General features: G+C 46.6%; 1 pseudogene across 1 annotated transcript in view; it reads right to left on the bottom strand.

Moving 5' to 3' along the window:
- LOC149370559 (prestin-like) overlaps window positions 1-12,857 on the bottom strand; it is a 78,580-nt pseudogene that overhangs the window by 37,848 nt on the left and 27,875 nt on the right. The window contains exon 4 of the transcript XR_016289930.1: window positions 3,230-3,340. The product of XR_016289930.1 is annotated as a prestin-like (transcript). The remainder of the gene's footprint in view (window positions 1-3,229; window positions 3,341-12,857) is intronic.

Here is a 12,857-nt window from a genome sequence, read left to right as displayed (position 1 = left end):
ATAATGATACCTAAACCTGGTAAAAAGCTCAAAACTGAAAACCTCAGGCCCATATCGCTCACGTCGTGCCTTGGCAAGCTTTACGAACGGGTGGTAACTTTAAGACTCCAAAATTACTTGGAAGATAACGGCTATGTACCACATACCCTGTCCGGCTTCAGAAAAAAAGCTCCCGACGCAGGACGTTCTCCTCCAAATACAAGAAGATGTGCTGCGAAACGTGCCTCGGACGGGAGAAAATGTCATAATGGCCCTGGACATCAAGGGGGCATTCGATAACGTCAGCCACGAAGCGATCCTTACGGGCCTCGACAACCTGGACTGCGGACGCAGAATCCACGGCTTCGTCAAAGCCTTCCTGTCCGATAGAACTGCCACCATCGGCATAGGAGACCTTCGATCGGACAAAATTCGCACTCCAAACAAGGGAACACCCCAAGGGTCAGTTATCTCACTCCTACTCTTCGACATAGCTATGATAGGCCTAGCTCGAAAACAAGAGAACATCGAAGGCATCAGGCATTCCATGTATGATGGCGATATAACAGTCTGGACAAACAGGGGCTGTCTCGGAGAGAAGGAAGAAAGGCTACAGCAAGCGGCCTCTTGTGTAGAGCAATACCTCGCAGAAAGAGGACTCGCATGCTCGACCGAGAAATCAGAACTGCTGAGAGTCTGGAGAGGCAAGCAAAACCGGACTGTCCCAACCAACGAGGACCTAAAACTCAACGCCTACCTGGAAGGGACGCCCATACCGGAAAAGACAACAATAAGAATTTTAGGCATGTGGGTTCAATCCAACCAGCGCAGTACTCACACTTTTACCCTGCTCAAAGCAACAACGCTACAAATCGCACGCATGATAACCCGCATCACCAACAGGCGACATGGCATGCGTGAAGAGGACACACTAAAACTAGTCAGAAGCCTAGTAGTTAGTCGCATCACGTACAGCCTACCCTACCAATGCCTCAACAAAAACGAAATACAACAAGCGGATGCCCTGCTACGCAAAACGTAAAAGACAGCGCTCCGACTACCGCGCAACACGTCTACAGAAAAACTCATGGCCCTGGGATTACACAACACCTCTGAGGAGCTACGAGAGGCGCAGCTTGAGTCACAAAAACTAAGGCTGCTGCAGACAACGACTGGAAGAGCGCTCCTGCAGAGGCTCCGATACCGCGAGCAGATGCGAGAAATAACGAGGACGGAAACGATCCCCGACGAGCTTCGCAAGACCATCAAGGTAGCGCCAGTACCAAAAAACATGGATCCCAACCTCCATCCAGGCAGAAGAGAAGCAAGGGCCGAATTCATCGAGAAAACATACGCTCCTCAAGCCACGACCGTGTATGCAGACGCGTCTTGGAGAGGAGGAGATACCAAAATCGCTGTAGCGGCGGTGGTCGATTCGTCTTTACGCGAAATGACCAGCGCGTCTCTCCGAGGCTGCACAGCTGCAGAGTCCGAGGAAGTAGCCGTTGCTCTAGCGGTGGCGGAGGGCTATAGAACCGGGCGGTCGCTAACAATACTCACGGACTCTCAAACAGCCTGCCGAAATTACGTGAATGGCAGGACAGGTTGTCACGCGCTCCGTATACTCCTCGCAGCGAGCGATAGAATTGAAAACCAGGAAGAACAAAACGACAAGATCCCACACAAAATTGTGTGGGTACCGAGGCACACGGGGGTGGCAGGGAATCAAGAGGCCGACATGATAGCTCGAGGGTACATTACTTTCCGAGCAACCGACGAGACCGCGTAACTCGCGCCAGCACCCAGGGAATACTCGGCCATACTACAAATCTATAGAGGCAGAAGAATGCGATATCCCCCACCGCACAAATCTCTCAGCAGAGAGGAAGCTGCCACTTGAAGACAATTACAAACAGGTTCTTTCCCAAGCCTACATATACTAAATAAAATGCACCCTACGATATACGCGGACAAATGTGCGACGAAAAACCTACTCTATATCACATCACATGGGCCTGCCGAAACATAGACGTGGTCCACAAAATACAAAACCCGAGTGCGGAGCAATGGGAGACTCTGCTGTCCAACGACCGCAGTGAAGACCAACAAGGACTGGTACAGCGAGCTCAACGGGCGGCAGTGGCCAGCGGAGTCCTGGACTGAGGGCAAACGGCCATTGATTACAGGCGGACGACTTCGACAGAGAAGGCTCCTGGGAATACAACCAAGACGTCTCTGACGATGCCCCCAAAACCGCAGGAAAAGCATAAGTAGAAATAAAGTTTTCCCTTCCTTCCTTCCGGAAGCATGAGCGATTTCGCGGAGCCCCGGAGAGCCCGAGCTGCGCATGCGTGAGGAGCGAGTGTGAGACAGTTACTGCGTAATTTCCTTTCCTCAAATACAATTTTCATTTTCTTCATTACCGCCCCTGTTTCCCTTTCGTCTTTCACTCTGACTTCCTCCCTTCCCATCCTGTACGGTGCGGCTAAGGTGTCCACCGAGATGACAGAGAATTACTGCGCCATTTCCTTTCCTCAAAAAGCGTCGCATTCAAAGGGCAAGGCATCGCGCCGAATGGGTGGTGGCGTTCCGTGGACTCCCTTGCAGCGCTACAACACGCTGTCGCGTTCCACTCCTAAAGGCGAAGCTTAAGCGTAATTAATCAGCAGTTAATTAGTACTTAGTCATTAATCAGTAATTAGCCATTGATTAGCAATTTGTCATTACTTAGTAATTAGCACTTATGTGTGACGTCATCCAGTGGTGACATCACCAGTGCCACACAGGAAGTCAAAGTGGTGCGGAAAATGCTTTCGCCTCTACACACTTTAGGCAGTGAAAGTTTTCCCTGAGATGCCACCGCCGCTGTTTCAAGTTGCTTTCGTAACCTGCATCTCACAGTAAGGATCTATTCTGTTTGTAGAAACACTGTCAGCAGGTCATTCTATGTAATGTTTTCATGTTCACATTTATATATTTCGCTTTATGCAGCGCTATTTATGGCTTCTCACGATGCTTAATGCCGCTCCCAGCAAATGCTATCGTGAACAGCTTAACTTCAACCAAGGTAATGATCAAGAAGACTGTGGCTAGGTACTGAGCAGTCATTTAGATTTTTTTTCTCTCAGTCACTACTGAACAAGGTCATTTCTGCAGTAATACATTTATCTCCCGGCTAGCAATTGCTTATTCGTCAACAAGAAGATCGAAAAAGCAGTGTGCACAGTAGGACGCCACTGCGCCAACTTACCAACCGAGGCTTGCCTGGCCGTGCCGAGAAGAGCATAAATCATCATGGGAAACATGGCGTTGTATAGGGCACACACAGGCGGCACCGCGGCAAGGAGTGCATAACCCAAACCTGCAAAGACGGTATGTTATAATATATGCATGCCAGTTCAGACAGAAACGATGTTTAGTGAGAGGAACTTAGCGTTATGGCAGCAAAGGCACCTGCAAAAAAAAAACATGTTTTGAATGTTGCGAAATGTTTCCAGCCGAGCTTGTCGTCAACTTTCTAATTTAATCATTTCTTATGACAAAAGCTAGTAATGCGCATCGATAAACGCCGGCGTTATGCCAAAGAGTGGCGGTACGTCGCATTTAACATTCCGAAGGGGCACGTGCGCTATGAGAGACGCCGTAGTGGAGGGCTGTACATGAATTCAGGACAGCTGTGGTTATTTACCACGCACTGACATTGCTCACCACACAAGCCTTTTAAGGCGTTAGGTTGAAGGCTCCATTTAGCGGAAAACACGTCGCCTCATCGATGGTCTCCGGAATGTGCAGCGACAGATTTGAAAAGTGATTAAAACATTACATAAATTTTGATTACAAGGGTGTAATATTACTCGCACGTTATTACGACGAGTCAATATAAAAATTAAGTTAATACTGCTCGAAAAAAAAATGGGGCAAGAGCAGGGGAAAATAATACCCATCGCCCTCGGAATGTGCCCGACACTCTACCTTGAAGCCGTTAGCACGGCTGGGTTAAAGCAGGGTTTTATATGTATGTTGTGCGGTATTTCACAAAATGCCGCTAATGGTTATCTGTGTGAATAGAGAGGCGCCTATAATTAAGGGAAATGTGATTCAATGAGTCGCAAAAAGCCCGTCAGTAGGGGCGAGTGTACGCAGACCCCTGTATACTCGTGTTGCGTTGCGTTGGTGTGCCATGTGATCTATCAACATTAGCAGAGCACATGAAAAGGAATTGTGCCAACAAGATCGAGTGGAGTCGCTGATGAAACCCATAAACGCTATCACGTCATAGCCTTAAAGGCGGAGATTGGGTACCCAATTTTTTCCCCCTTCTGCCTCGATAAAAATGTGGCCGCCGCCACCATAATTAACCTCCGCTGCTAGACCTGCCTAAAATGCATGAAGACCAGGAGACTCCTCCATAGCAGGTAACTTTCAGGCGCGTGGGTCTATTTAAGGTTGGGGGGATGTGGGGACGCACTCGTCCTCTGTGGTTCGCTTTCCCGCATTGCACCCCCTACTGTGGTTAGCGTCCCCGCAAGGCACTCTTCTCAGTTGGGTTACTTTAACTAACAGGGGAGGGCACTCGCGTCGCAGCGACACCAGCGCCACGGATGGCGTTTTGCTGCGCGCGCGCGGGGGAGCCACGGCTCTCTTCTTGGGACCGGAAAAGCGAGCGGACGTATCGCTCGCGGCTCCGCTCGCCGGCGGGCGACCTCATGTGGAAACATGTTCCCCTCAGCTCGTCCCGTCCGGTCTCGGAGTTTTTACCCTGCCCTAGCGTGGGCGAACGTTCGCTCGTAACCGTACTGGTGAGTCGGACACCCTCGGTTCCTCAGTGTATTTTGTTGCTAGCTGGCGTTATTGTTGTTATAGCAATAAATGCCTTGTTTGTGTCGGCCAGTGTGTCGTTCCTTTGTTCCCGCAGAGCAAGGCCCGCCGTGGTCGCCGTGCGCTCGGTAGCGCTCGCGACCACGGAGTGGGGTCCGCGCGGTTTTGAACTGGGTCAGCCGCGGTTAAACGGGGAGAACGCATTTATCTCCCCAATTTTAAAACCCCATAACCTCTACCTTGGAATCAGTATCTGAACGCCCAAGCCACTAAGTCACAGTCGCGGGTGTCAGGGCTCTTTTCCCGACAATAAGGCAATTGATCAGCGCAAGCAGCTTGGCCAAATGATTGGGGAATGATGATGCAAGACATAACTAGTTAAGGGATTGCATCAGGTCTGGCTGTCGCGTAATCACAGCTATAAGCAGCCAACGCCTTCTTGCTTTCGTCTTTCCCTTCGTATGCAGCTATACTCAATTCAACTTTACTTTTCTGGGAGCAATCATTTGCCACGGTGCTGTGGCGGCAGCGATCCAGTTGTTGGATTTCACAGAGGCAGCTTACTGCGCATATGCTGCACACTCCAAACCGCATGTGCACTGATCCAGTTAAAGCCAGTGGAACAGTGCGTAAATAGCGAAATTCAGCGACTGCTGATCACCATGTACGCTGCCTGTCATGCATATTCGCAAGTGTTTATGGTTTGAGGCCCCACGTGGACTTTTGTTCTCAATATGGCCACCATAGTATATGCAGCTTTTAATTTCACGATTTACGCATCTCCTGGGCAAGGCGATTGAATTTCGATGCAGTCGAAATTCTAGAGGCCCATGTACTGTGCGGTGTCAGTGAACGTTAATGAACCCCAGGTGGTCGAAATTTCCGAAAATCTTCACTACGGCGTCCTTCATAGCCTGAGTTGCCTTGGGGCGTTAAACACCCATAAAACTAAACTAAAGAATTTACGCATATTAGAACAATTTACTGATCACACACAGCATGTATAGCGTTAAAAGTGCTACAATTGGATTACTTTCGTTATTTCGTAATTTATCAAATGGCAACCATCGCGTCACCATGTAGTCTTAACAGTCCCTTTAAAAGTCAATGACATCTCTTCGACGCTTTCTTCATGCGCGACAGTTTCTTGCCATAACTTGAATGTCGGCAACGAGAACGACCGCTCTCTACGCCTGCACCCTACTAGAAAAGCGGAAGGTGCAGAAGCTGCGAGTTCTCAGCGTGCAGCTTCCGCAACGCTACCCATCACGCGCACTATGGTTAAACGCCACCTGCTCCCGGAACGGATAAATGCTTTCGAGGAGCTTCTATTCCCACCTGACCCGGCTACAAGAGTTCGCCGCGCCCTCAAGCTTCTTCTAGCTTACGCTGAGGCAGTGAATGTGCGCATTGCTGTGACCGTGCGCACTTGATCCCTCTTCACTCCAGAGCAGCTCAACAGCGATCTAGCTCCTGCCCTTCCCAGTGCCTCTTAGCCACCAGACCTGCCTCCTCTCCTGTATCCTTTTAACCCCATTACAATGCACAGCGCCATGCGGTGATCCCTTCAATGAAGAGTTACAGTGCTCTTCATCAACCCTCAACAACTCCGATCCCCTCCCATGATAATCCCTACACACAAACACATGCGGAAACCGCGCGCTGACAGGCACCGTCCTCACGCGCATGGATGGAAGACAGGAGCGTCCCCTTTCAAACGGGGTGGTGACAGTTGCCACTATGCTCGACTTTTGTTGTGAAAGCAACACTACGATAGCCAGCTCGGCTCGTCGCGTGGTCGCATATCAGTCGTATGCCGTAGCCCACGAACGACGTTGAGCCGCCGTTGCCTAGCAACGCCGCAGCCGCGCTCCAACAGATGGCACCGCCGTCGACACCGCTGCCATCGCCGCTCGCTGCACCAGATGTGCTCCGCTTGGGTAGAGGTAGAGGAGGTGTCGCCTCGCGAGGGGTGTGTGTATATATATATCGGAGGTCGTGGGTTCGGATCCCACCGGCGGCAGTGGTTGTTTTTTCTTCTGCTTTTCTCATCAATTAGCTTTAAGCGATAACATACTCAGTAATATTCTAAATTGATCAACACCACGAAATAAATAAATTAAAAAACCCCTGTGCCCCTTGGTTTCTGTGGCTGTTGGCTTCTTTCATATATATATATATATATATATATATATATATATATATATATATATATATATATATATATATATATATATATTGTTGGCTTCTTTCATATTTATAACGAGCCCCTCATACCCCTTCCCTTGTTTGCTTAATTGCTTAGCGAGGGCCTCGGTTCTGGCAGCCTTGAAGCCATAGGAAGCATAAAGAGGGTTCTCACGCAGCTTCCACCCTCTCCGTTCGATGACGTTCTACGTCAGACCTGCGGTATCTCAGGACGTTCTACGTCCGCCGCTTATGAACGTGGGTGGCGCTGATGAACACTCTCAAGGTTAGGTTACTTGTAAACATAAATACCCCCGAAAGCAGAAGATTTGACAGCCGTCGCCGTAGCTCAGAGGTAGAGCACCGGACGCGTAATTCGGAGGTCGTGGGTTCGGATCCCACCGGCGGCAGTGGTTGTTTTTTCTTCTTTTTTTCTTCTGCTTTTCTAATCAATTAGCTTTAAGCGATAACATGTTCAGTAATATTCTAAATTGATCAACACCACAAAATAAATAAATAGATTTAAAAAAAAAAAAAAAAATCCCCTGTGCCCCTTGGTTTCTGTGGCTGTTGGCTTCTTTCATATATATATATATATATATATATATATATATATATATATGATAGAAGCCAACAGCCACAGAAACCAAGATATGTTATCGCTGAAAGCTAATTCATTCGAAAAGCACAAGATAAAACAACCACATGCCGCCGGTATATATATGCCCTTCGTCTCAGTGGATTCTAGTCGTTATGGAGAGCGCGAAAGAGAGGCAACAACGAAAGAACGAAGCGAGGAAGAGACAACGCGCTCAATTGCTTACGTAATTTAACAAGCGTTAATCAGAGCTAAACCACAACCAATTTCTTTCTTTATTCTTATTTAACTGGGTTTTAAATTGGCCTTAAATTTCACCATTCTGTTTAAATACTTTTTCATTCCTACAGTTCTAACCTCATGTCACCTCTCTGCGTTTGAGCCACCAATCTTCCAATCGCTTTTTCCTAACTTCCACCGCGGATTTATTTATGTTGTGTTGTGTTGGGTTTTATGGCACATAAGCAGCTAAGGCCATCATGCGCCAAGCACAAGGTATGGAAAATGTTTTCTGCGGGATTTAATAAAAATGAGGAACGTGATCAGTGGTGTAAAGGGCCTAAAAAGTTTAACTACCTAGTAATAACGGAGAAGACGAGATCTAGGAATGGCTAATGGTAAAAGCTTTAAAAAGGTCAGTAGCCTCAGCGGCCATCCTTGGCTGGGCAAGGATGCCGAGGATCCTGACCAGTCAAATAAAAGCCTCAGCCTTTTCCTCACGAATGAGGAAGTGGCTGAGGGACATCATGTGAAGCTATAGGTCATGATTTATATTTTGTCGAGAAAATCTGCCTCAGTTAAAAACTTAAAAACACAAGATATGTCCACAATTGCATTTTCGCCTATGAGTAACGCGGGATGAAAGGGGATGGATTGATTATAAAACAGTGAAAAACACTTTTTCCTTAGTTTTTCGAGTTTGGAACATGAAAATAAAATGTGGTTAACTGTAAGTTCACCTCCACATGCACAAACTGGTTTATCTTGTTTCGTGAGCAGAAAGTTGTGTGTAAGGTGCGTGTGACCTATACGGAGACGGCAGATAATGACTTCTTTAAAACGTTCCTGGTGTACACATGACTTCCATTCTCCTAAAACTGGTTTTACCAAATGTAGTTTATTGTTTTTTTCGCTGTTCCAAGCAGATTGCCATTTTTGCCTTGCTTTAAGATTTACTAAGTTTATGCAGTCTCGATACGGCACACTGACATTTTTAATTTACTTGTCACGAGCTTGGGCTGCGCATAAATCTGCTCTCTCGTTACCTTTTATCCCGACATGACTCGGGACCCAACATAGTTTTATGTTTTGTCCTTTAGCTGTGGATATCACTATGTTGTGTACAATGTCCCCAAGTAGAGGAGTGATTGCATTTTTAGAGTGGAGAGCTGTAAGTACGCTTAGGGAGTCTGTATAAATGATACTGTTCTTGAGGTTCTCGTTTACTATTTTTTCTATGGCAACACATACGGCGTAACATTCGGCAGCGAAAACAGATGCACACTGTGGAAGTCTTATTGTTTCCTCCCAATTCTCTTGTACTACTGCGCTTCCTACATAAACATCTGTTTTCGAACCATCAGTATAAAATTCTGAAAAGCTATTGTATTTTTCTTTTAGTGCAAGAAATTCTTGTATGATATGTTGTTGTGGAGTTTTCTTTTACGGAACTGTGTCAGTGTGAAGTCGCAAACTTCAGGAAAATTGTACCATGGAGGTAGTGCATCCCGTCTTTGGGCAATGTCAGGCAACGTGTCCTGTATATTGAGGTTCTGGCATATATCTTCGAAACGCAGGACCAGTGGCCGGATTGCATGAGGTTTGTTGGTGAATATTGTTCTAGAAGGACATCTCGTTACAACTGGATAGCAGATATGTTTTGGTTGAGATCTTACTTTAAAGACATATGCACACATTAAAAAAGTTCTTCTGATTTCTAGTGAGGGTTCATTTGTTTCTGCATATAGGCTTGCTATGGGAGATGTCCTGTATGCGCCACATGAGAGGCGTAGGCCTGAGTTATGTACTGGATCTAATTTTTTTAAGTATGATGGTCTTGCTGAGCCGTATACGATGCACCCATAATCTAAGGAAGAACGTACCAACGAGCGATATATGTGCAGAAGACATGTTCTATCAGAGCCCCAATGTTTCCTAGAGAGCACCTTGAGTATGTTTAGAGATTTGGAGGCTTTCTTTTTCAGTGTGTTAATGTGCGGCAGGAATGTCAGTCTTTTATCAAATGTTACGCCTAAAAATTTATGTTCGTGCTTTATTGGTATCATTGTTTCATTTAGGTGTAGGATGGGGTCATTCTCCAAGCCTCTTCTGAGTGAGAAAAGCACTGCTACTGTTTTTTTGTGGGGAGAACTTAAATCCGTTTCTGTCTGCCCAAGTAGCTATTCTGTTTAATGTGAGTTGTATCTGTCTCTCACAGGTTGCTAAGCTGGATGAAATGCATGCAATTTGAAGGTCGTCAACATATACCGAGTACATCACGGTTGTAGGAATTGTTTTTGCTATAGAATTCATTTTTGCTACAAAAAGCGTAGTACTTATAATACACCCTTGTGGTACGCCATTCTCTTGAACAAATTTTTTGGAAAGTGTTGAACCCAGACGTACTTGAAATGAACGGTTAGATAGGAAATCTTTCAAGCAGTTAAGCATCCTTCCACGAATACCGAGGTCTGCTAGGTCGCGGAGAATCCCGAACCTCCAGGTAGTGTCGTAAGCCTTTTCCATGTCAAAGAAGACTGCCAGACAATGTTGTTTGCGTATGAATGCTTCGCGTACTGTATTTTCAAGACGGACGAGATGGTCAGTTGTTGAACATCCTTTTTTAAAGCCACATTGATGGACGTCAAGAAGTTCACGGGATTTGAGAATAAACATTAACCTAATATTCAATACACTTTCGAAAGATTTGGCGAGGCAACTTGTGAGGGCTATGGGTCTGTAGCTACCAGCAGAGGTTGAGGGCTTTCCGGGTTTGAGGAATGGCACAATAACTGCTTCTTTCCAAGCATCTGGTATTTTTCCCAGTTTCCATATTTTGTTGATGAATTGTAAAAGTGCTTCTACCGAGGCTTCGGAAAGGTGTGACAGCATCTCATAATGTATTTCATCAGGGCCGGGTGCTGTCTTTTTTCCGGCTGACAGTACTGCATGGATTTCTTCGAGTGTAATTAAGTTATTATACGGCTCATACGAAGTGCCACTAGTTGGAAGTCTTTGTTTTTCAGCCATGTTTCTGTACTTCAGAAATGACTGCGTGTAATGCGCTGAACTAGAAATTGTAGAAAAATGTTCTGCTAGAACGTCTGCCTGCTCTTCAATACTTGTTTGTGTACCTGGGGAAGTGAGAAAAGGTATTGTGAAGGGGGAATAGCTGCCATTTATTTTGTGCACTTGCACCCATATTTTCTTTGATGTGATAGAACTCAGCGTTTCTACGGATATGCCTTGCTTTGGCTCTTGCCTTTTTGAAATTTACAAGGTTTTCGTATGTTGGGTACTGCGGAAAATTCCCCATGCTTTATTTTGTTCTTTTTTTGCTGTTTTACATTCTTGTGAGTACCATGTCTTATTATTCTGTCTCACTACGCCCGAGGACTGAGGAATAGATAACCGCGCTGCAGTAATTATACATGTTGTAAACATATTATTCAGTTCGTCAACGCCCAGATCATCCGAAAAAGTTTTTCTAGACTGGCATTTTCTCTGAACAGTGCCCAGTCAGCCAAGTGTAACTTCCAACGGCGAGGTTTGCTCGGGATGATTGATGGTGGGGATGACAGGCTGATTTCAACAGGCAGATGATCGCTCCCATAGGGGTTGTCTAAAACATCCCATTTAAAATCGCTAAAAACAGATGGAGAACTAAAAGACAAATCTAAAACACTCATTTTTCCTGAGCTAGGACCGCAATAGGTGGGCTTACCGGTGTTTAGTAGACAAATATTATTAGATAGTATAAAATCCTCAACGACATGACCCCTGCTATCGGTTTTATCACGGTTTTATCAAAAACAAGAGTGTGAGTTAAAATCTCCCACTACCACGTATGGCTCTGGCAGCTGTTCTAAAAGGTTCTCTAATTCATGCTGTGTTACTGCGAGGTGCGGTTGAAGATATATGGAACATAATGTAATGGTTTTGTAAGCAACTACAGTGGCTGCTACGGCTTCGAACCTAGTTTTCAGCGTGAGCTCTCGAGCCGGAACTCCGGGTTGCACAATGATGGCTACGCCTCCTGAAAGTCTGCTCGCGCCCTCTCGGTCACGACGGAAGACAGTATATCTCTTTAGCAAATTAGTGTGACGAGGACCTAAATTGGTCTCTTGTAGACATAAGGCGATAGGAGCGTGTGCTGCTAGTATGTCTTTTATGTCACTGTAATTATTTAGAAGTCCTCTACAATTCCATTGTATTATGAAAGCCATCTTAGTTTTGTGTTTGTATGGATTGAAAAACTAGATCAAGTTGTTTATGGCCCCGTGACTCGGGGCCTGTCTTTTTTTGACCGATCCAGGGAGCTCCGCCGACCATCCGACGTGGACGGCGAGGGGCTGCCCGGGGTCGTGTCCATCGCCTCTGTAGAGGCACTGGACGACTGTGCAGGAGGCACATTGATTTTTGAGTTAGACCTCGACCTGTGGGAAGAGGTCTTTGGGCCCGCCGACCCGGGGATCTGCGTCCCCTCCTTTGGGGAAAGCGGAGCAGCCTGAGCTACTCCACCAGACGGCGCGGATGGCCCCGCCCCAGGCTCACTACGTGTGACCTGGACGGGTGCCGAAGCCTGGTGTGGTGCGCCGCGCCCACGCACCACATCGGCGAAGTTTGTTTTTGCAGTGAAGGAGAATTTGTTTGTCTGTGAGTATCGTCTTCTTGCTTCTTTGAAAGAAATGTTTTCTGTAGTCTTGAGAGTAATGATTTCTTTCTCTTTCTTCCAGGACGGACAAGCCCTGGAGTAGGCAGCATGGTCGCCTTCACAGTTTGCACACCGTGGGTTAGCAACACATTCTTCGGATTGGTGGTCCTTCGAAGAGCATTTTGCGCAAGTTTTGCGGCCGCGACAACTCTGTGAGCCGTGGCCAAATCTCTGGCAGTTAAAACATCTGCGTGGGTTGGGAATATACGGTCTTACATTTATTTTCAGGTAGCCTACTTCAATGGATTCAGGCAATGTGCTCATGTTGAATATCAAGATCAGGTGTTTGGTGTCCATTTCTTTGCCATCCTTCCGGATCTTGATCCGGTGGACATCTATCAC

Source organism: Amblyomma mixtum, chromosome 1 (assembly GCF_055824585.1).
Source record: "Amblyomma mixtum isolate Tamu chromosome 1, ASM5582458v1, whole genome shotgun sequence".
Lineage (NCBI taxonomy): Eukaryota > Metazoa > Arthropoda > Arachnida > Ixodida > Ixodidae > Amblyomma > Amblyomma mixtum.
The sequence above is the reverse complement of the archived record's forward strand: the minus strand, read 5'-3'. Positions and strand labels throughout refer to the sequence as shown.